Raw genomic sequence first — 20,685 nt, 5'->3', positions numbered from 1 at the left:
CCCCCAAATCCTGATGGATTAGGTTTACTCCTCTGCCAAAGTGATTTCTAATAAAGGTTGTTTCATTTTTTTTTTTAATCCCCCCTCTGGTGAATAAAAGCAAAACAAATAACCCCAAGCAGTGAGGCTGAGTAATGAGCAGCAGATGGCTGTCGATAACAGGTACCTTCATACCTGCGCACCCCTAATCCACAGCCTTCCCACTTGGAGGTGCTCCCAGCTCCGTGGCTCTTGCCAGCCCAACAATCCCAGACCAGCTAGAGGATATGGGAGTGCAGACAGCAGCGAGCTGCTTTAGGGAAATCCAGTTTGGAGCCAAGTCAATGCATGCAGAGTCATTAATCTAGGTCTGGTGCCAATAGGGATGGCTTTGCATTAGCCGGGGCCCTTTGTAGTTCAGACAATCAGTCGTATTCAACCAGCCCGAGATAACGCTGCAGAAAGCTGAGACCATCGCAGCTCATTCCTCCTGTAAGGGGCGGGGGGAGAGGATTTACAGGCAAAATAGCATTGCATTAATGGGACTGCTCAGTATTCTGCACAGACGCTGGCGGATAATGTCTTTGCAAACTAACTGCAATAAATTAATTAAATTAATCTACTATGCCGTGCTTGTCCCCACCCAACATCAAATTCAAGGATGATCAGGGCTTGCCTTATCCTCCATAGTCTACGAAAGAATCTGATCTCACTTGCTCTAGAGTTTCTGAGGCACTGAATTGCAAAGTACCACCTGCCTCACTAAACTAATCACCAGCCTGGTGGTTTAGATCACATCAGTTTTACATGTAATTAAGACTGTCCAGGAGGGCATGCAGCTGCTTACATGGTCGTTCCCTCTTATACAGCAACGTGCCTCCTGCTCAGATAGGTGCAATTAAACAAGCCTGTTCACAGTCATTAAGCATTAATGCACCTCATTAGCATAAGAACTGGAAGAAGCTTTGATGCAGGGAACCCCGCAGGAGAAGGAGATAGAGAGAGATGTACATACAGACAGGAAGGCGAAGGGCTGGGCCACCACCTTCTCGTGGCCCCGACCAGCCATTCCAGCTCCATTTCTCCAAAGCAATGAGCCATGCCATGCCCTCCTCCCCAGAAATGCGTCTGGGTTATCTTTCTCTCCCCCTCCCCCTCTTTCTAAATTATGCTGGTGGAAAGGAAAAAAAAAAACCACCACACCAAACTGTTGGGATATTAACCTAGCGAATCCATTAATAAGCTGAACTCTCTGTTGGCTTTGACACAGCACACTAAAGCTTTAAAGAGACAGGGCCCCAGACACTGGAGATAGGGGCAGAGACAACAGCGCTAACAAAGAGCCACTGTTGCCACGGCCGTGGCCATCTCGGGTAGGTCCAGCTGTCTTTGGTGTTCTGTTTTCCAGACACAAAGAGCAGACTGAACCGTTTTGGTCTGAATGGCTTTCATTTGATGGTAGAGAAAATGAGAGGGAAGAAAGAAGCTAAGTAAAGTGTCCAGGAGAGGAAAAAAAAAAAAGACAGGAGAGGAAAAAAAGAGCATGGTGTGCTGCAGGTCTCCAGTGAGAAAGGCTGCATCTCCCCCGAGCACAAAATGGGGCTGCCTCAGGGAGCAAAGGGAAGACGACATGGTGGTTTTGGAGCAGGATGGAAGTGAGGATCCGTGGGCAAGCAGGATGTACACTCCAGGGGAGCCGGGATGGATGCTGCCTGTGTCTCACCTGCTTGCCCAACGCTTTGCACAGCAGTGTACTCAGCACTGCCAGACCACAGACTGCAAACAGCTTGTCTAGCTGGGTTTTAATCTCAAGGGAACAACCCGTGTTGTACAGTCCCTGGCTCTTCTGGGCTCAGAGCCTGTTAGGAGCCTCTAGCCTGGACCAGGCGCGTTATCAGGCGGAGCTTCAGCCAGCTTCACTGTCACCATGGAAAGAAATGGGCTCGCACGAGGACGTGAATCAGCTGGAAAAAGTGAATCTCCAAGTGAAATGTCTTTAAGGAACCACCACATGCTACCATGGAGCCACTCCAAACCCACACCTCAGCCCAGACTGTATCCCAAGGCAGGAATAACCCTTCTGCTGCAGCCTCAAGATGTGCATGTCATGCCCTTGCATCCCATAAGCTTGAAAAACAGGCCTGAAATGTCCATTCCAGGTTCCTCTATTATAAAGCACAGCTCTGAAAGCCAGAAATGGAAGCTGAGACTGGATAAATCAGTACCTACCCACTGGAGAGCCACACAGGCTCATCCCTACAATGCGCTCTCTGGCCTCCATCTAGTCCAGCTCGTAAGTGATAAAAGCATCCACAACTGCAGCTCTCATCTGGGAAGAAGAACAAACAACCCAAGTAGATCTTACCACTGGGAAATGGTTTCTAAGGGTCTCCAGAGATATCCTCTTTCCTACGCTCATTCCATTAGTGCTGTGCATGCTCCATTGTCCCAGTCTCTCCCTCCTTAGTGGTTACATCCTACAAACACAAACAGATTTCGAATCCCCTGTAGCTCTTTGGCCCATGATGATAATAATTTTCCCTCCTTGAGCACCTTTTATCTAGAGATCTGGAAGCATCTCTCTGGCATAAATAGCTATTAGCTTCTCCACCATCATGCAACATAGGGTGAGCACTGTAACATCTCACAGCTGAGGGGAACTTGGGCACAGCACAATTAGGAATTCACTTCTGCCAAGTGGTGCATCCTCTTGTGCTCTATCAGTGGCACAGGGATGGTGCCGTTCGGTCCCTGGATGAATCTGGCTAAATCCTAAAAGATTTGCCAACAGCGTCAGCAAGAGGAAGAGATCCCAGGTTTGTGCCTGAGTCACCAAACCCTCTGTTCTCCCTTCTGTGCCTAGAGAAGTCAACGGAAAGTCTCCCATGGATGGTAATGGGAAATTCAGGCTTTTTGAGTCAGTAAACAGCTTTTTTTTTGGGGGGGGGGTAGGTTTGGGCAAAACGGCTTTTACTGCACAGTCATTTTGATAAACCAAGGAGCTGAGCTTTTACCCAGCAACAGGCTGGGAGAATGACTGATGGAGACCATGACCCCAGTGAACCACAGCCTTGCTCCCCCAGTCCCTTCCCATTTGCCTTTTGTGATTACAATTAGTAGTGGGGGCTGGCAGGTGGGGGAAAAATGAAATAAAATAAACTAGAAGCCCCCCCTGCCCTGCTGCCAGCCCCTCATTGTCTGCAGAGGCTGGCTGGGGCTCTGCACACTGCAGTCCTCTGCCCATTGTACTGCTGAGAACATGCGAACAGACGCTCTCGGGCGATGGGTTTTATTGAACGCAACTTCAATGGCAAATGGAGAGAGGAAGGGGGGGGAAAGGAAAGAAAAAAAAAAAAAGCCTTGAAAATCCATGCCAAAAAAAAGAGGTGGGGAGGGTGTTTTTTAATGCAATCAATGGCTCCTTCCTATAACTCTGCCTGTTGTGAGGAAATTTCTTTCCAGTAGCAGCCAGCAGCAGTCCCAAGGCTGTGACATTGCTGTAACGCTTGGAGCTCAGCTCTCTATCTCTGGCAGCAGCCCCGTCTTTTTGTCATTATTGGCTGTGATTGCAGGGGGTGCACGCCAGCTCGCCGAGTGCTGAGATATTGCTGCCTTCCCCTCCCTCTGGACAACCTGCCCTCAGAGAGGAGTTTGGGGAGGGGATGAGGGTGAAACAGGGAGCTGAATTCTCTCTGCCTCCCCTGAGTACGCTCTGATCCAAGCCCACATGGATAGGTAGAGGTCCCCAAGGCCCTTTTCGGAAAGCTCATTAGGAAAGTAGTGACAGATGCATTAGCTATTAAAAAAAGGTGGGGGGAGAAGCTATCATAGAACTTTAAAAAAAAGCAGCAGCAGCCGCCCGACAGTTTTATTGCTGTCAGATCCTTTTTTTTGTGGGCACGTTGCAAAGCAGGAGAGGTTTGGGTAAATATCTGACGCACACACGCACTTCCCATGCTCTGGGCTGTCTGTCAATAATCCAGCCAGGGTATTTCTCACACCCTCAGGAGGGAGCTGCCAGCTCTGCCCATTGCCACTGCAGCTACTCACCCTTCCTATCCACCCCCAGAACCTCCTGGAGAGGAGGTTTTGGAACAGGCATGTCTGGCTTCATGCAATGATGTGGGAAGAACCTGCCAGGATGCCACAGGGGGTGAAAAAAAATGGGCGTCAGCTGCTGCCATCTACGACTCCGAGCTGCAGCCTGGGGAGGACAGGTCTTGGCATGAGATCTTCCCTCCTGGTCTAAGCAGAGGCTGCTGAGATGGAGATCGAGTCCTGCATGCTGGGACCTGCAAGCTCCAGCAATGCTCTCCATGGAAGGACAGAACAGGTCACATTGCACAACTGCACTGGACACTCAGGCCTCTGTCCCTGTCCCACACCCCACATCACACCCCAGAGCCCTCGGAGCTCAGGGAACAGGTGTACACACATCAGTGGGGTGCATACCAGTGGGAGGAACTGCTTCCCTGCACCCAGGTTGAGTGACACATCTGGCAGCAGCTGGAAGCCACAAAACCCCACGTAGGGACCAGGGACCAGGCATGAGGAAGGTGGGAAATGGTGGGTACTGGAAGAAGGTGCGCTGGATGGAGGTCTGGGCTGGCGAGCTGCGGTGGGCAGACAGGCAGATGATGGGGAGGATGAGGTAGGATGATGGCATGGGTTTTGTCCCTCCCCATCCTATGAACCAAAAAGGCCACCACTGCTCTTACACCTGTGTGAAGAGCAGAGCCCAGGTAATAACAGAAGAACAACAGATGTTGCACCTGCATGAGGGCTCCCGAACGGCGCCAGACGAGCTGGAATTCACATCTGAGCCGCAACAGCAAAGCTCTTCCCACAGACAGCGGTGGGAAGCAGGGATCAAAACACCACTTCCACAAACACGCTCACCAGCTCTCCACACACCGCATTTTCCACGGACCATCCTCATCCCTACAAGACAGTCAAGCCAAACATGTCCTCTCCAAGACCTCAGCATCCCTCAAAAAGGGGGCACAGCTATTTCAAAAGGAACTATGGGGCTACCATGAGGCAGCCATCAGTCTGTGCCCCCCAGCCTCAAATCCTGCCACCTCCCAGCTGCAGTCAGGAGGCAGAAAAGGCAGAAACCTCACTGGAGGAAAACAGCAGCAGCAGCAACCGTCCCCCTCGGTCGAGTTTTAAATGGCTCTCAGATCCCTTCAAACAAATCTAAATGCACCGATCCTATTGTGTGCATAAATCTTTGCACCGGGGCCTGCACGCCTCCACACTATTGATAAAGAGAAACGAGTCTTAAATATTTAATGAGCGAATAAACCCGTTAAGAGGATATGATTAACTGCACGCCACGGCTCTGCATTTAAGGTGTCCCTGCTGTACCTTTAGTGGGGTTTTATTTTTAAGGGAAATCGGCAGCAGCAGCTGGTGGAAGCGAGCAGCCGGGCTGTGCGGGTGCCGCACGAACGGGAACGCCGGCACAACGCTGCACTTCGGAGGCATAAATACGCCATGGGAGCCCGGGCTGTTCAGGGGGGCTGGGGGAGCCGTATTGACTCAGCCCGATGGCGGGGGGGGCAGAAAGCAGAGCCAAGGAGGTTTGAGGTTTTAGGTGAGGTGGCAGGAGCCAGGCTGTCGGTTAGAGAAGACACGTGAACTCTGCACCTTTCCGTCTCGCCTGGCAGTGAGGGGGCTGCTGGGGGGATCAGGAGACCTTGGAGCTATTTCCAGCTGAACCACGGAGCTGGAGGGTGACCTTGGGCAAGTCACTTACGGTCACCCTCTGCCTGGAGTCGAGCCCCGTGTGAGGCAACTGGAGTCTTGCCTGCTGAGGGTGCAGATCAAGGCAGTGTGGGATGCCAGAATGGTTGAACCTTCCTTTTCTCCACCTCCACCGAGCTGGCAGCAGCCTCAGCACGGGGTTGGAGCACTGAGGGCCAGGGTACAACACACCAGCCAGCCCACAGGATGTTTCTCAGGCACACAGAGAGCAGCTGATGGAAGATTTTATGAAACCTAGTGCTATAAATGTCCCCTTGCTATGTGACTTTTTATGTTTCTAAATTATTTTGATCATTATTTTTACCAGAGTGAGGTGAATAATACACAACAAACCACCGTGAATCATCACTCCAGTTTTTAGATATGTTAAATTTAGCTGTTTTGGTGCCACCTTTTTGTTTATATTCTCCAAGTGTTTCGTGCCAACAAGTTACCGGCAGGGATTTTTGGCCAGGAAGATGAAGGAAAAAAAAAAAAGTGAGACAGACTGTTAATTTCTGTTAATTTTAAGCAGCAACTAAAGATATTGGAAGAAAGTGAATTTCAAATGCTTAATTGCAACAGTTTCTCTCCCCAAACCTCAAGTCTAAAAATTAAGCCTGCCCAATCGGGAAGCCAAAACCTATCATGTGATGTAAGATCCCAATTAAAACGACTCTCATTCTTGAGACTGAGTATTCACAAAAGAGCAAAGACCGCGAATTATTTGCAGAAATTATCTGGAGAACAATTTTGAATAATGAATACGATGGGGGAAATCGCAGTCACTTGGAATCCTTAATGCAACTACAAAAAAATCACCAACAATTTGCGAACAGAAAAGAGGTGAAACGTGTGGAATAGATCATTTATCGCAGTCCTGCCACCACCAGTGACTTTTCCAAATGACCAAGGCCCCTGCCTGGCAGTAAATGCTGCAGGAATTAGCAACAGCGACTGACGGACAGATGGAAGTCATGCTTGGAGATCCACCTAATCAAAGAGGCTGTGCCACCACGGCCAAGTAGAGGACCCACACGCCCATGACCTAGTAAAATCAGGGTGAAATAACTCGGGAAGCAGGATGGTCAAAGCAGCCCCGGACAGGAGGAAGGGATGCTCCAGGTGACGCAGCCGAGTGGAGAGCAGCTGGAGAGGAAGAGGCACAGAGCCCTGACACACGCTGGCCAAATCCCAAGAGGCACAACCACAGAGGAACATCAAGGACAAGCTTCTGTGTGATTGTGGCTGGTGGAAGGGGTGGGAGATGCCCAGGGAAAGGAGAGGTTCCAGGTAGGTCTGGATCAAACAGGGGTGGATGCTGCATCACCAAATGCTGGCTCTGCCATGGGAAATATCGTCCCAACAGCCAGGGACTGTGAGAATCCACGTATACCCAGAGTCTGAAGCTGAGAGATGGGGCTCCAGCAGAACCCACTCTGCCTCTGCCACCTCCCTTCAGGTGCTGAGCTGAGCCAAACTCTGGCCTCACGCTGAGAGCTGCTCCCATCGCCATGATCAGAGCATGCAGGACCAGAGAAGCAGGAATCTGCTAAAACCTGAATGGTCTTTGTTAGATTTACTTCATCACAGCACGAGCTTTGCATTTCACCTACCAGCACTGAGCATGGAAGCCAAAACCTCACCAGTGCCTGTAGGGTCCAGATGGGAGGAAGGATCTGAAGGGAGAAGGCAGAGAGAATTTGGGGGACAGAAGCAGGAAAAGGAGAAAAGGTGCTGGAGGACCTTGGGGGACCACAGCAGGGCATGGAAGAGATGGGGCCAGGCAAAGTCTGCAAGCACCACTCAGGTGGGGAGATGCTGGGCCCTTCCTTGCCTGAATACTGAGTGAGGAAGAGCAGCAAAGGTCTGGTAGAGATGGAGCTTTTTTACATCCCAGCCTAGTCAGCTGACATTTATCAGGGTAACAAAAGGATACAGGCCTGATCACAAGACAGGCTGACAATGCATCTTCCCCTTCTGGGGAAGAAAGTCAAGTGTCAAAGTTGTAAAAAGTAGTCCAGTCATTTTTCGTATCTTCTCCTTCCTAGAGTTTGACGCGTGCAGTGATACTTCCTCTCCTCCTTTGAAATGAAAGAGGAAAGAAAAATGCAGAAAACGCTGCATTTTAGGTGCAGGAATTAAAAATAAATCAAACTCTTCCAATGTTTCAGGTCAAATATTCCCCAAAGCTTCTGTTATGGCAATCTAAGAAAGTAGAGGCTGGATCTCTTAAACTCCCTTGAATTCAGGATGTTTCTATCAATCTGTACCAGCATTTCAACAAGCCTGGCTGAGGATGCTCAGGAAAGCCGGGTTGTTATACGCCTGGACTGCGGCAACCAGAGAACCACTCAGGAACTGAGAGACTCATTATTTGTTATTAACTCACCTGGAATCTCTGATTTCTTACATGTTATTTTGCTACTTGGCTGCAGAGTGAAACAGCTCCTCAAAAAATAGAAGAAGGAAAAAGTGAACCACCCACCAGTGCAGGATCATCTTTCCAGTGGATTCTAGTAGGTCACCAGCAACTGCATCAAAAGAGTGTCCTGGGGGCTTCAGTGTTTGCTTCTTGTGCCCCTTTATTTACTGTTGATTCCCTCTGTGGCAGCACTACCAGCCCCTGCAGAGATTGCCCTGTTCCAGCCTCTGCTTTTCCAGGTTCAGGCACTGGGTATTTATTGCATTTGGCTGTTTTCAGAGCGTGGGTGTTTGCTTCACATGTCCCCACAGAGCAGAGTCCTCTCGGAAAACTGTTCCAGGCAGGAAACTGCTGCTGCTCCTGGTCAGGGAATTGCATGGGGAAAATCAGTTTCTTTTTCAAAAAATCCTCCAAGTGAGGAGTTTGTTCCAGAGAGATGAAGAACTGAGATTCCCATGGGCTCTGCTCCTGCCTGTCTGATGGATTCCCCCCAGCACCAATTTTGCTGGTACGGTGGTTGCTGTAATGAATTTTTAGGGATAATGATTTGTTGGGATAATGACTTTAGGTGCACAGGGCACTTCTATGTCCCAGCTCTCTTACAGCATCTGCGTGTTATCTTGCTAACCTTGCAGACAGGGAAACTGAGGCACAGGGCTGGCTCTGGAGAGGGTCTCCAGCAGCATCTCCAGTTGCAGCACTCGTGTGCTCCATGGATGTTGGGATATCAGCATCACCCACAACCTGGCTGAACTTCCCAAGGTCCCCAGACAAGGGATCTCCTGTGTCCCCTCTGTCCCCAGTTCAGCTGCCATGAGCTGCTGGCCCTGGTCCCTCTCTTGGGCATCAGTTTCTGTCCCTGGTACTCAAAGAGCTCCTCTCCCAACAGCTGGGCTCTGCCCCAGTGACCTCAGGGTGCCACCTTTGCCTGCACCATCCCCAGGAGGGTATCATGGCAGGGCTGGTGCATCTCCACCGTGGCTGGGGACAGCAGGGAGGACAATGACATTTGCTGCAGGAGCCTGACATTGAACTCAGCCAGTCAGAACGGCAGGTGTTTTGCTGGCAAGGGTAGAGGCTCTGCTCTGACACCGTCAGCGAGGGGACAGGAGAGGGAGGGGAAAGGAAAAAAGCCGAAGCAGCAGCCAGACAGCTGTCTCTTCCTCCTCCTCCTTTTGTGCAGAAATGTGGTTTTGTTTGTCAGTCAAACAGATTGTTTTCTCCTTCTTTGCAGGCCAATTGTTTCTGCTCCTGCAAGATAAGGGATTGAAAAGGGCTATATTTTTATGGCACTGAATCTAGGTCCTCCGATTTGGAGGGGAGACATCAAGTGGGAGAGGAATGCCTGTTCAAACCAACGCTCCTCTCCCCAGCTCCATTCTCCAATCCCATTTCCACCCCCATTTTCCTTTTTTCTCCTTCCTTCTCCCGCCTGGAGCTGCCTTTCGGCCCTCTCACTATTTAATCTCCATCTCTCCAGTGGACTCAGGAGGTTTACACAGCTTCATCCTCTTTGCACCATCTGCTGAAAAGAATCTGCTTTTCCCCTGCTGCTCTGTCCAGCGGCTCCTCCTGCCACCTTCCCCCCAAAAATAGGGAGAGCAGAGCCGGTGCCACTGCATGTGACGCTGAGAAGAACAAAACCCAGGAGGGGGTTTCCTTTTTTGCAAAGGATTTGCCCAGAAAGCACCTTGGAGAGGCAGACCCCAGAGTGTGGCAGGAGCAGGATGCAGAGATGAAGGAGGAAAACGGTCAATAAGAGCAAGCCCAGGCCAGGGTAAGGCAGCAGGATCCTCTCCTGGCTTCTACAGTGGGTTCAAGGAGCCTGTGTCCTGTCCTCCTCTTCTTTCTTGTTGAACTCCCCAAATCCACAGTCCAGATGGGATGCCGTGACTCACAGTGATGGAAATGCTGGAGTGATGACCTCTGAATGACCGCCAGCATCCCCAAGCCAAAGGACCTGGAGAAAGTCCTTGCCCCAGGGACTGTCAGGGCTGGAGGCATCCTCAACCTCGCTGTATCCCAAGCACAAGTACTTTGCTCCCATGTGCTGATCACATCGCACACCAAGGACCAGAGGGAGGATTTGCCTCCCCTCCTTGGGGGATGAGAGCCTGGAAGGGGGCAGCGTGGTTCATATCCAACTCATAAGCCTCTCAGAGCTCAGGCTTGAGGACTGAGATTCACTCAATTAATTTTGCTTTGGCAAAAAGTCCATTTTTATTGCTATTTCATGCCTTCAGTATAGATTTTCCCTGCTCGTCTCAAAGGGATAATAAAACCCGACTCGTTCTTTTTATAAAAGTCTCACACTCCCTCTCTCACCAGGCTCTGTGTTCCCCAGCTAGAGATGTAAATTTAAAGGGGAAATGCTGTCATTTAAAACAAAACAAAACCAAAAAAAGCAACTCAGAAAGCCCAGCTTTGAGCATATTCCAGCTCTCAAAACTAGGCCGTGCAACCAAAGCACAAACCAAGCTGCCACCTTCCCGCGGTGAAGCGACATTCCCACAGCGATCCCAACCTCCCACAGGGGAATCAGGGGTGACTGCCAGTCCCAGGAAGCCACTCTCCATCTTACAGGGCTGATGGTGGCCCTCTGCTTGCTGGGATGTGTAGTTTTTGCCAGCTGGGTGCTGGTGGGCGCAGGTGGTGATTGCTTCTTGGAGCCAGCTCCTTGTGCTCGGATGTGATGCTGGAACCCCAGCACCTGCACCTGCCTCCCACCTCCTCCTCCTCCTCCATACCAGGTGAAAGCTTCACTGTTGCCGGCCTCAAGCAGCTGGACCAGTCGTCCTGGGGGAAATCCCAAATCCACACAATTCCGAGCAGGTGGATTTTGAGCGTGCTTTCGAGCAGGCAGTGGGACAGGATGGTGGCAGGACAATACACGGGTCTGCCTGCTCCACCTCAGCCGGGATGCATCCTGCCTGCTCTTTGAAAGGACTGTAGCTGTGGAGTATCCCTCTGAGAGGTGAAGAAAGGAAAGGGAAACTGCCTTTCCTCTGCCGTGTGCCCTGCTGCCATGACCTTCTGCGGGGGGATAGGATGCGAGCAGCAGAAGCCAAGTGGAAGTCTTGTCATCAGTGAGTGGCAGCAATCGCCTGGGGACAGGGCGGGGTCCCCAGCACCATCAGGATTTAAGAGCAGTTTAGACCCAGGTGCACGCCTGGCACAGCTGATGCAGCCTGCTAGGACAGACTCAAGACGGTGCCTCCTGCCTTGGCCGCGTGTCTGATTTGGTGACGTGCATAAATCCACCATCACTGGGACTCTCCTGCCTCAGCAGGAACCAGGAGCAAATCCAAAACAGAGCGAATCCAAAGCAGAGCGAAGCCACACGAGGCAAGAGAAGACACACAGGTGCCTGCACTGTGCCAACCCAGCACAGGACCAGACCAGGCCAAGAGGTGACAGCTAAACCTTTCCTATCGAAATGTTTCTCCTTCTCCCCATCCTGTACCCTTTTCCTGCACCCCCCTGCTAGGCTGCCTGCATGCCCTGGCTGCCAGGAACTCGGAGCCCTGCCTGCATCTGGCAGGGCAGGCAGCACCCCCGGCGAGAGGAAACGCACAGCTCGCTCTGCTCCTGCAGGTGTGCCTCCAGCAGACAGAAGTTGTAGGGCAGCTAACAAGGACGGGCAGGAGATGAAAGACAAGGAAACCCCAGGGTGATATCACACTCCCTGGCTAACTCATGGTCGAGCACCTCCAGGCTCACCTCCGGTGCCCCCAGTGAGGCTGTGGCATGGCTCTATCAGTTAAACCTAAGTTGTGCCATTTCCTCTGATGGCAGAATGAACGGTCCTTCCCCGCCGTGAGCTGCCAAGCCTGAGGGATGCTACAGAAAAGAATTCTGCACCTCCCCCGTTTCAGGGGAAAATCAGTTGGAGTCCCTAGATTTTCCTGCAGAGCCCTCACAGGACTCGACCCTCCAGGCTGGAAAATCCTTAGTGCGCTCTGACAACCTCTGCAGCTCAGGCAGACGTGAGAGATGATTAAGACTGGCTGAAATCTCCCAGGACTCTGACATCTGAGAGGCCCCGTGCAAGGCAGAGAACCACCCCGGGCTGCTCCTTGCAACCTGCAACTCCCCTCACCTTAGCACGGAGCTGAAGGGAGATCAGGGACCCAGCGGGGCCAGGAACCAGGTCACTGCTGCTGGTTTCCAGGCAGCAAAGGTTTGGAAGAGCAGAGGATCATTTAGCAGAGCGACAGTGAAGGTTCAGAGCAGAGCCTTCAAATTACACGCTACAGAGCACTTTTCCTGCCTAAAAGGTCTCTGAAATGACTGTGGCGGCTCTGAAACGAAGCACTCTGTATGCAATTGTTCCCTGGGGCTTGCAGCGGAGACAGAGCCGGGAGAAGAGAGGTGGGTCTGCGGTCCCTGGCACGGGCAGCTCCTCATCAGACAAGGATACACACTTCTTCTGGGCTCCACAGCACAGCACTGCCGCTTCCCTAAATCTCCCTGGTGGTTTCTACCAGCCGTGGCTTTTTTTTTTTTCTTTTTATTTCTCACTTCCTGCCTTGAACTTCACACAGCTCCCAGCCCGGGCTGCAGAGCTGCTGCTCAGGGTGTGGGTGCCCCCAGCCCCATGCACAGACCCACACTGAACCCCTCACCGTCATCGCTCTCACCACGCCTCGAGGCACACCTCAATCCCACGGGGGAACGGGGAGGGAAGAGCACTCGGGGGGAACATGTCCTTTTCTCCATCTCACTTAGCTTCTTCCTATCTTTCTCCACTCCATCCCCCAGCAGCTCGAGGTCCATTTTCATCAGGCAGTGACAGTCACCAGGAGACACAGCCTCAGCACTGGCGGGCACCACGCACAGCCAACCTGCGCCTCGCTCGCCGCGGGTCCCCCCACCCTCTGTCACCAGCACACAGGTGACAGCACCCACATCCACACAGCCACCACGGCGCAGCTCACCCACCTGGGGCACACACCCTGCCACCCTGGGAAAGGTGGCTGTGGGGTAGGAGTGCTCCACAAAGTCCCGGCACTCAGCAGGGAACCACTTGTGCACCATCAGGCTCCAGAGATGCCCAGGAGCTGGGGCAACAGGACCTGAGCTGGGAGAGCCCTTGGAAGGTGCTGGCACCACCAGCGATGCCCTCCCTCAGCTGGCACAGGGCCCTAGGAGCACTCTCCCATGCAAAACCCCAACTGTTGGGTTTGTTCCTCCACACCATCACTATGGGAGGTCACCTGAGGGCAGCCAACACGGGCACTGCTAGCAGCCAAAGGGAAAGCGGGCAGGGATCAGTGGCCACAAGAGCTTTCAGCAAGCCAAAATCTGCTCACATCTAAGGGATGGCATCACTCTCCATCAAAGACAGTGGGGAACAAACATGCACCCCAACAGCATCCCACTCTGACGTCAGTGAGAACCTCTGGCAGGTCTGCAACGTCAGCCACGACGCTTCCACCGGCCGGAGAGCCCTCGGGATGCCGACCCCTGGGCAGCTCACCACCTCCATTGGGATCCCACCATCATGCCCAAGGTGCTGCTCCAGCTGCACATTTCCAGGGAGAGTGGGAATGGGGACACACACACACACACACACACACAAGAGGAATTTAAATGGAATTTCACAGCTGCAGCAGAAGGGCACAGGAGGGGCTCAGGGCTATCTATCCAAGATGCACCATGTCCCCGCTCGGCATTTCGGCACCGCCAGCCGGGAGCACCGCGGCCACCCGCACCCGCGGGACCGGGGGGGCCGGGGAGCCCCTCCGTGACGTCACCGAGCCAGGGACAGGCTCCCGTTTTGGGGGGATCGAGGCGGGTTTGGGGGAGCTGGAGGGACCGGAACGGGCTAGGGTTGGAAATGCGAGTGCGGTGCGGTGGGAGCGCGGGCGGAAGGGAAGGGAAAGGAAGGGAAAGGAAGGGAAAGGAAGGGAAAGGAAGGGAAAGGAAGGGAAAGGAAGGGAAGGGAAGGGGATGTGGCGGCGGATTCGCGGTGCCACCGCCGCTCCAGCGGCAGCAGGAGCGCAGCAGGCCCGGCGGGAGCCGCGGTTGCAGCCGCAGCTGCGACGCGAAGCCCCGGGGGAGTAACGGGGCGGCGGGCAGGGCCCCCCCCCACCTCCGGCAGCGCCCCGCTCGCCCGGCCCCTCCGCTCCCCTCGCTCCCCCCGCCGGCTCCTATCACCCGCGGCCCTCCCCGGGCCCTCCCCGGGCTCGGCGGCCCGCCCGGTCCCCCCCCCGAGCCGCGTCCGGAGCCCTCCTTACCTGGCGGGCCGAGCCCCGCTGCCTCTCAGCGGCGGCGCTGGGCGGGGGCGGCCCCGGCGGCCATGCCCGGGCGGCCGCGCCGCTCTCCCGCGCCGTGCGAGCCGCCTCGGCGGTGTCAGCGGGCGGGAGCCCCGCGCGGCGCCGGGAGCGAGGGGAGGGACGGCGGGGGCATGACCGAGCGCCGTCGGAAGTGCACGCGCGCCCGCCGCCTGCCCGCGACCGCGGCGACACCTGCCGGCAGCGCCGCCGGTGGCACCGGGAGCGGCGGCGGGGGCGGTGGCGGGCGCTGCGCACACCGGGGGCAGCGGGGCGGGAGCTGGGCATGGCACGGCGGGCATCGGGACGTGGCACACCGGGTACCGGGGCGCGGCAAACGGGCACCGTGGCAGGCGCTGGGCACGGCACGCCGAGCACCGGGGTGCTCCACACAGGGCAGAGGGTGCTGGATGCCAGCAGCGGGAACTGTATGGCAGCTCCTGGGCAGTGTGGACTGGGCACTGGGGTGGCATTGGTGTTGGACACCGGGCACAATGGTGTGCTGGCACTGGGCACCGGGGACCGTTCGCGGGAGAGTGACACCAGTGCTGCGTGCAGGGAACCCCCCGGGTAGCACCTGCCGGGTGCTGGTGCTGGGCACTGGAGGGTGACACCGGTGCTGGGTGCAGGGCATCCTGCAGGGCTTCCCACAGGGCAGCATCCACCGAGTGCTGGCACTGGGCAGGGTGAGGTCCCTGCAGACACACACTGGACCTTGGGGTCAGGGCTCAGGTCCGGGTTTGGAGCTCGGGCTGTCTCTCGGGTTGTATTCACATTTAGATCAGGACTGCATCACGTGTGGGTGTGCACTTGGGTCTGTGTCTGGATTTAGATCAGGATTTGGAACTGGATTCTGATCCACATCTGGATTTGCATTTGGAGCTGAATTTGGATCCACATCTGGACTTGCCTTTGGAGCTGGATTCAGATCTTCATCTGGATCGGAGTCTGGGACATGCATCTTTCACAAAGGATGGATGTAGCTTTTCCACCCCCTGCTCTCCAAGCATTCCACGGCTGCACAGAGCACCATCACCCCACGAGGTGTTCATCACTGCCTGCTTACCCTGCCCTGGGCAGCCTGGGGACCTTCAGGGGGAAGCTGGGGTCTGCAGCAGTGTGACAGGAGCCCTGGCCAGGGAGCAGAGGGGAGGGACGAAATGGCAGCGGTCCCGCTGGCCCTGGCTGTGCTCAGCGGTGCGTCTGGGGCTGAACGTGCTCCAAGGAGGAGCCGAGGTCAGGGAGGGAGATGAGTGCAGGAAACATATTAAGTGAGGAAAATTGGCTGCAGCCAGCAGCGCTGCCTGATGTTTGCCTGGGATTTTCCTCTCCATCAGGTATCCGGTGTAAGCCCTCGCTGCTGGGTGGTGGCAGCTGATTATTCATGAGCGTCTTGGATGTGCCACCAGCCACCAGCACCTGCTGTGCACCAAGAGGGTGGCACCCAGGACCCCTCCATACTTGTGTCCTCAGTGCTGACACCCAGCTTTGGCCAAGGCGACATGTGCAGATATTTTAAGAGGAAGATTCTGTGCCTTCACAGCTTGACTGCTAATTTATAATCCTGTTTTCCTATTAAAATAAAAGCCTCTCTCTTATTCCCGAACGTGAGAGCCAAAGCGGAGCTCTGAGGAAGTGCCCTGTTTGCAGAACACACTGAAACACACAAAGGAAACGAGGCAAAACCAGCGTTTTGCACGTTTTTGAGCCTCATTTTAGCTGGGACTTGGAACAGCAGAAGGGAAATCTTTTCCAGCAGGATGTGCACAGCGGGGGTGTGTGTGGAGCTGCTGGTGTCCCTTTGGAGCAGGGCCACCTGCTTGCCGAGGGACAGCAACCGCTGCGGGTCCCTGTTTGTCCCCGAGGGGTGGCAGGTCCCTTGGGGATCCCAGGGATGAGAGATGGAGCAGCACGTCCCCCCTGGGGCTGGCCAGGCGGGGATGGCAGCCGATGGCAGGAAATACCTGCTGCTCCGCCGCTTCCCGGCCAAAGCGAACAAGAGGGAGAGTGTTTGGAGGGCGGCTGCGGCCGCGTGTGGCAGGAGGGGCCTCCGAGGGACACACAGGCCATTGTTCCTCGAGGATGTGGGGCGGAAATTTGGATGGACCCGTTGCGTGCCACGCTCCCAGCATTGCCGCGACTGATCCCAGACTGAGTGGGACCCAGGATCTGCTGAAGTGGATAAGGGTGGGAATTCATTAGACACTGTGTCTGGTGGAGGGGTCACTGATTACGGTGGTGGGACAGCCCCAGTGGAACAACCCCCTTGAGAGGGCTCTCCTGCTCCTTGCAGCTGGAGCACGACACATGCTTTCAGAGCTTTTCAGCCTTTCCAGAGCTCTTATTGGTATTTGTTGTGGCCCTGCAGTAGCTCTGCTGTCTGCCTGTTCCACCCGCACCCCACCAGCCTTGCAGCAACCTGGAAAGACATTTAATACAGGCTGGGTTTGATCTGCACTTTGACATTCCTTCAAGTGTTCCCTGGTGTTTTCCTGTCGCCTGCACAGCGCCTTTCCCCACCAACGCTCTCTCATTGCTGTAAAAAGGAAGAAAAAGGCTTGCAGAGTGTGCCCAGCCTTGCAAATCCCTAATTACCCACCGCACATCCTGGCAAACAGGCTTCCCCTTGAGCAGTATTGCTGTCAGCAGGGAAGGGGTGCAGGCTCTCCCCAGTGTGGCTGATGATGCTGGTCCTCCCACTGCCCTTGCCCAGAGAGCAGAGAGGTTTGTCTGGCTGCTCCCATCCAGCTCTGCTCTCCTTCCCCCAGCACCCATCTCCGCACCAGCTTCCAGATCCGAAGAGGTTTTTAAGGAGGGAGGCTGGAAGAAGGGGGAGAGAAGAGAATGTGCTGCTCTCCTTCCATGCTTTGTCCTTTCCCAGGAACTGGCCAGATTGTTTCCATTAGGAAAAGCTGAGGATCCAAGTATTTGTCAATGACCAGGAGAAGATTTGCTGATGGAAGCTGCCGTTCCCTAGAATAATGTTGAGCGAGGTGCTTGGCGTGGACCCATCCTTTTATGGTAAAATTAGGGCTAAACGCTGCGGGGATTTGCATTTGAAGTTGATTGATATGTGGCATTAGTGCACACGTAGATAATTTTGTATTTTGAGATCGCTGAGCAAGGAATAATTTTTATTTTGGGTCAAAGATAAGGGCATTGTGTTGAGATGAAATATGAAGGGGTGCTGATCTGTGTCACGGACACTGCGTTTCTCTTGGCTGGGTAAGGGGATGGCAGACCTGCATTACCCATTCCTGCCCTTGCTTTTAAGTGCTTTGGGTCTGTGCCCGATGCAAGGAGCGATCCCCTGCTGTCACTTAACACCAGGACACGGGTCCAACTTTACGAGCTTTGGAGTTTCCCATTATTAAAAAAAAAAAAAAAAAAAAAAAAGAAGAAGAAACCTCTGTTTTATTTTATTTACTTATTTTAGTAGCTGAAGGCTGGGCCACTGAGAAACATTAATTAAATAGAGCGGTGTGGCTTGATCATTACGGGAAAGGTGTGGGGAGAGCGTTCCTAAGATGGCAGTGCCTTCCAAACCCCCCTCTGGCAACCTGGACTGATGCTGTCAGCAGCACCTCGGCCCTCCCAGCTGCTCAGTACCAGTCCCTGCCCTTGCACTTGCTCTTGCAGCACATCCTGGGCCAGGTGGCATGGCTGGTGTGACACCAGGATGTGCAGCTGTTCCCTTTGCAGTAAGGGCAAGGGTTCAGCCCTCTTGGGGACTTGGGAGTGGAGGAGAGGGGCTTCCCTTTGGGTTCCCAATCCACAAGGGCCAAAGAGGTGGTGGCTGCTTTGCTAAATGCATCAGCACAGGGCAACTCCAGACATGAGAGATCATCCCTTCCTCCCTCTCTCTATCCATTAATGGAATCATTGAATCCTAGAATGGTTTGGGTTGGAAGGCACCTTAAAGCCCATCCAGTTCCACCCCCTGCCATGGGCTGGGACACCTTCCACTTAACCAGGTTGCTCTGAGCCTTGTCCAACCTGGCCTTGGACACTTCCAGGGATGGGGCAGTCACAGCTTCTCTGGGCAACCTGTGCCAGGACCTCAGCACCCTCACAGGGAGGAATTTCTTCCCAATATCCCATCTAATCCTACCCCCTGGGAGCGTGAAGCCATTCCCCCTTGTCCTGTCATTCCAGGCCCTTGTCCAAAGTGTCCCCCTCCAGTATATCCATCCATCCATCCATCCATCCATCCATCCATCCATCCATCCATCCATCCATCCATCTCTCCCTCCCTCCCTCCCTTGCTCCATCTATCCATCTCTCCAGCTCCCAGCAGTAGCACATGGACTGTTTTGGCAGGGGCAGGTGGCAGGAGCGATGCAGTTCATGGGATAAAGGGAGCTCTAAGGAGAGGGAACTGCAGACATTAATTAGGCAGTCGGTGAGATCCTCAGGTGCTGATAACTCAGCAGAAGCACCGGGCCATTTGCATGCAGGAGATGACAAGCAATCATGTCCTAGAGATAAGAAATGATCCGCCCGCCCCCCGGTGTCCCTCCTTGCCCCTTTGGTCAGGTTCCAGGGCCACCACAGCTGGCAGAGCAGGGTGACAAACCCCCTCCTCCTCCACCAAAGCAGGTGGAGGGAGATAAAAAGGAAGGGGAAGGAGGAGGGAGCAGAGCTGAGCAGCAAAATCAACTGCACTACAAAACGCCCCAAGCAGTCACTTGTGCTTGAGGCCATCCCTGCTGTGTGGCCGAGTGGCTTTTTCCAGGCCTGGCAGGAGAAGCCTGGAGGGGTGGGAAGGGGGACGGGGGGTGAGGGAAGGAGGAAGACGGCCCCAGTTTCAGCCTCAATAGGTTTCAGAGGCATTTTGGGGATGAAAGCTGCCCTGGGCCCCCTCCCAGCGAGCAGCATTCCTGTGGGTACGCTGCGAGCATCGCGTTTGGCTGGCTGGCGGCTTCCTTGGTGTGCTGAAAATGGTATTAAAAAAAAGGAAAAAAAAATAAAAAAAGCAAAACCTACAACAACAAAAAATATAGCACCAGCCCCCCTCTGCCCCCCCCCCCGTCTCCACCACCTAACAACAACCAAGAAAGGCAAAATCTTTCACAAGCCCGGAAGATGTCACCATAGAAACAGAAATCAGACCCACTCCACGGATCCTGCCGCCTGGGAAGGTGATAAAATGTTTTCTATCGATTGCTGTCGGGAAAGTCACTGCTGATAAGCCATCCGAGGAGAAATGGAGCGGGGACGCGGGGACGTGGGAGCTCTTCAAATGAGGCTCCAGATGGTCCCTCAGCTGCCCCTGTGCAGCGGTCGGGGACTGAGGGACCGAGGGCTGGCCGGGGGCAGCTGCCCTGCCCCAGGCTGGTGCCAGTGTGTGTGCCCAGAGGGGTGTGAGTGTGCCATGCCCTTGGCACGGCGATGTGTGCGTGCCCTGGCTGCTGCAAGCACCAAGTGGAAAGCTCAGTGTCTGCTCTCCTGCTCGCTTCTGCAGCACAGCAGCTGTTCCTGGCTTTAAGCTGAAAGAGAGGAGGTTTAGATTGGATATTAACAAGGAATTCTTCCCTGTGAGGGTGGTGAGGCACTGGCAGATGCCCAGAGAAGCTGTGGATGCCACATCCCTGGAAGCGTTCAAAGCCAGGTTGGATGAGGCTGGGAGCAACCTGGGATAGTGGAAGGTGTCCCTGTCCATGGCACGGGGGTGGAATGAAATGAGATTTAGTGTCCCTTCTAAGCCAAAGCATTCTATGATTCTATGAGAAGCAGGCCATGTGGGGACAGATGAACCTTCCCTCGACTCCCTATGTGGCATCACCACTGTTTCACCTCCTCTTGCCTTGCCTTGCTGGGTATCACTGTGATAATCCCCGTGGTGCTTTCCAGCGTTCTGCCCTCCCAGAACCCGGATTCCCAGTCCCCATTTGCACGCTGGCGGCTGCTCTGCAGCTGGGAGCATCCCTGTGGCTGCGGCGCCGGCTGGGAGGTGTGGGATCTTCCTGGCGGCTCTTCCCAGGGCTCCGCACAGCGCCGGGGCCTGGCTCGAGCGCCCTTTGAAGACATGGAAAATCCTATTATCTGCTCATTCTTCTCACAGTGTGAAGCCTCAGAGCATTCAGCAGCAGTCGAGTGTGGTCTGCTGCCTGCAGCCCGGCGCTGCCTCTGCTCCCACCCACGCGGGAAGCTCTGGGTCACCAGGGATGGGCATCACATTCCCATCCCCTGATCCATGCATTTCCCATCCCCTGATCCATGCACCTCCCCACCCCATGATCCATGCCAGAGCTCGGG

General features: G+C 54.4%; 1 protein-coding gene across 3 annotated transcripts in view; it reads right to left on the bottom strand.

Moving 5' to 3' along the window:
• Positions 1-14,492, bottom strand: part of RAI1 (retinoic acid induced 1) — a 74,699-nt gene extending 60,207 nt beyond the window's left edge. For all 3 annotated transcript variants that reach the window (XM_048320357.1, XM_048320353.1, XM_048320354.1), the window contains exon 1: positions 14,392-14,492. The gene's annotated coding sequence lies outside the window, so the exon portion shown is untranslated. The remainder of the gene's footprint in view (positions 1-14,391) is intronic.
• Between the last annotated feature and the right edge of the window lie 6,193 nt (positions 14,493-20,685).

This window comes from Corvus hawaiiensis, chromosome 16 (assembly GCF_020740725.1).
Source record: "Corvus hawaiiensis isolate bCorHaw1 chromosome 16, bCorHaw1.pri.cur, whole genome shotgun sequence".
NCBI lineage: Eukaryota > Metazoa > Chordata > Aves > Passeriformes > Corvidae > Corvus > Corvus hawaiiensis.
This window is presented reverse-complemented; position numbering and strand designations above follow the sequence as displayed.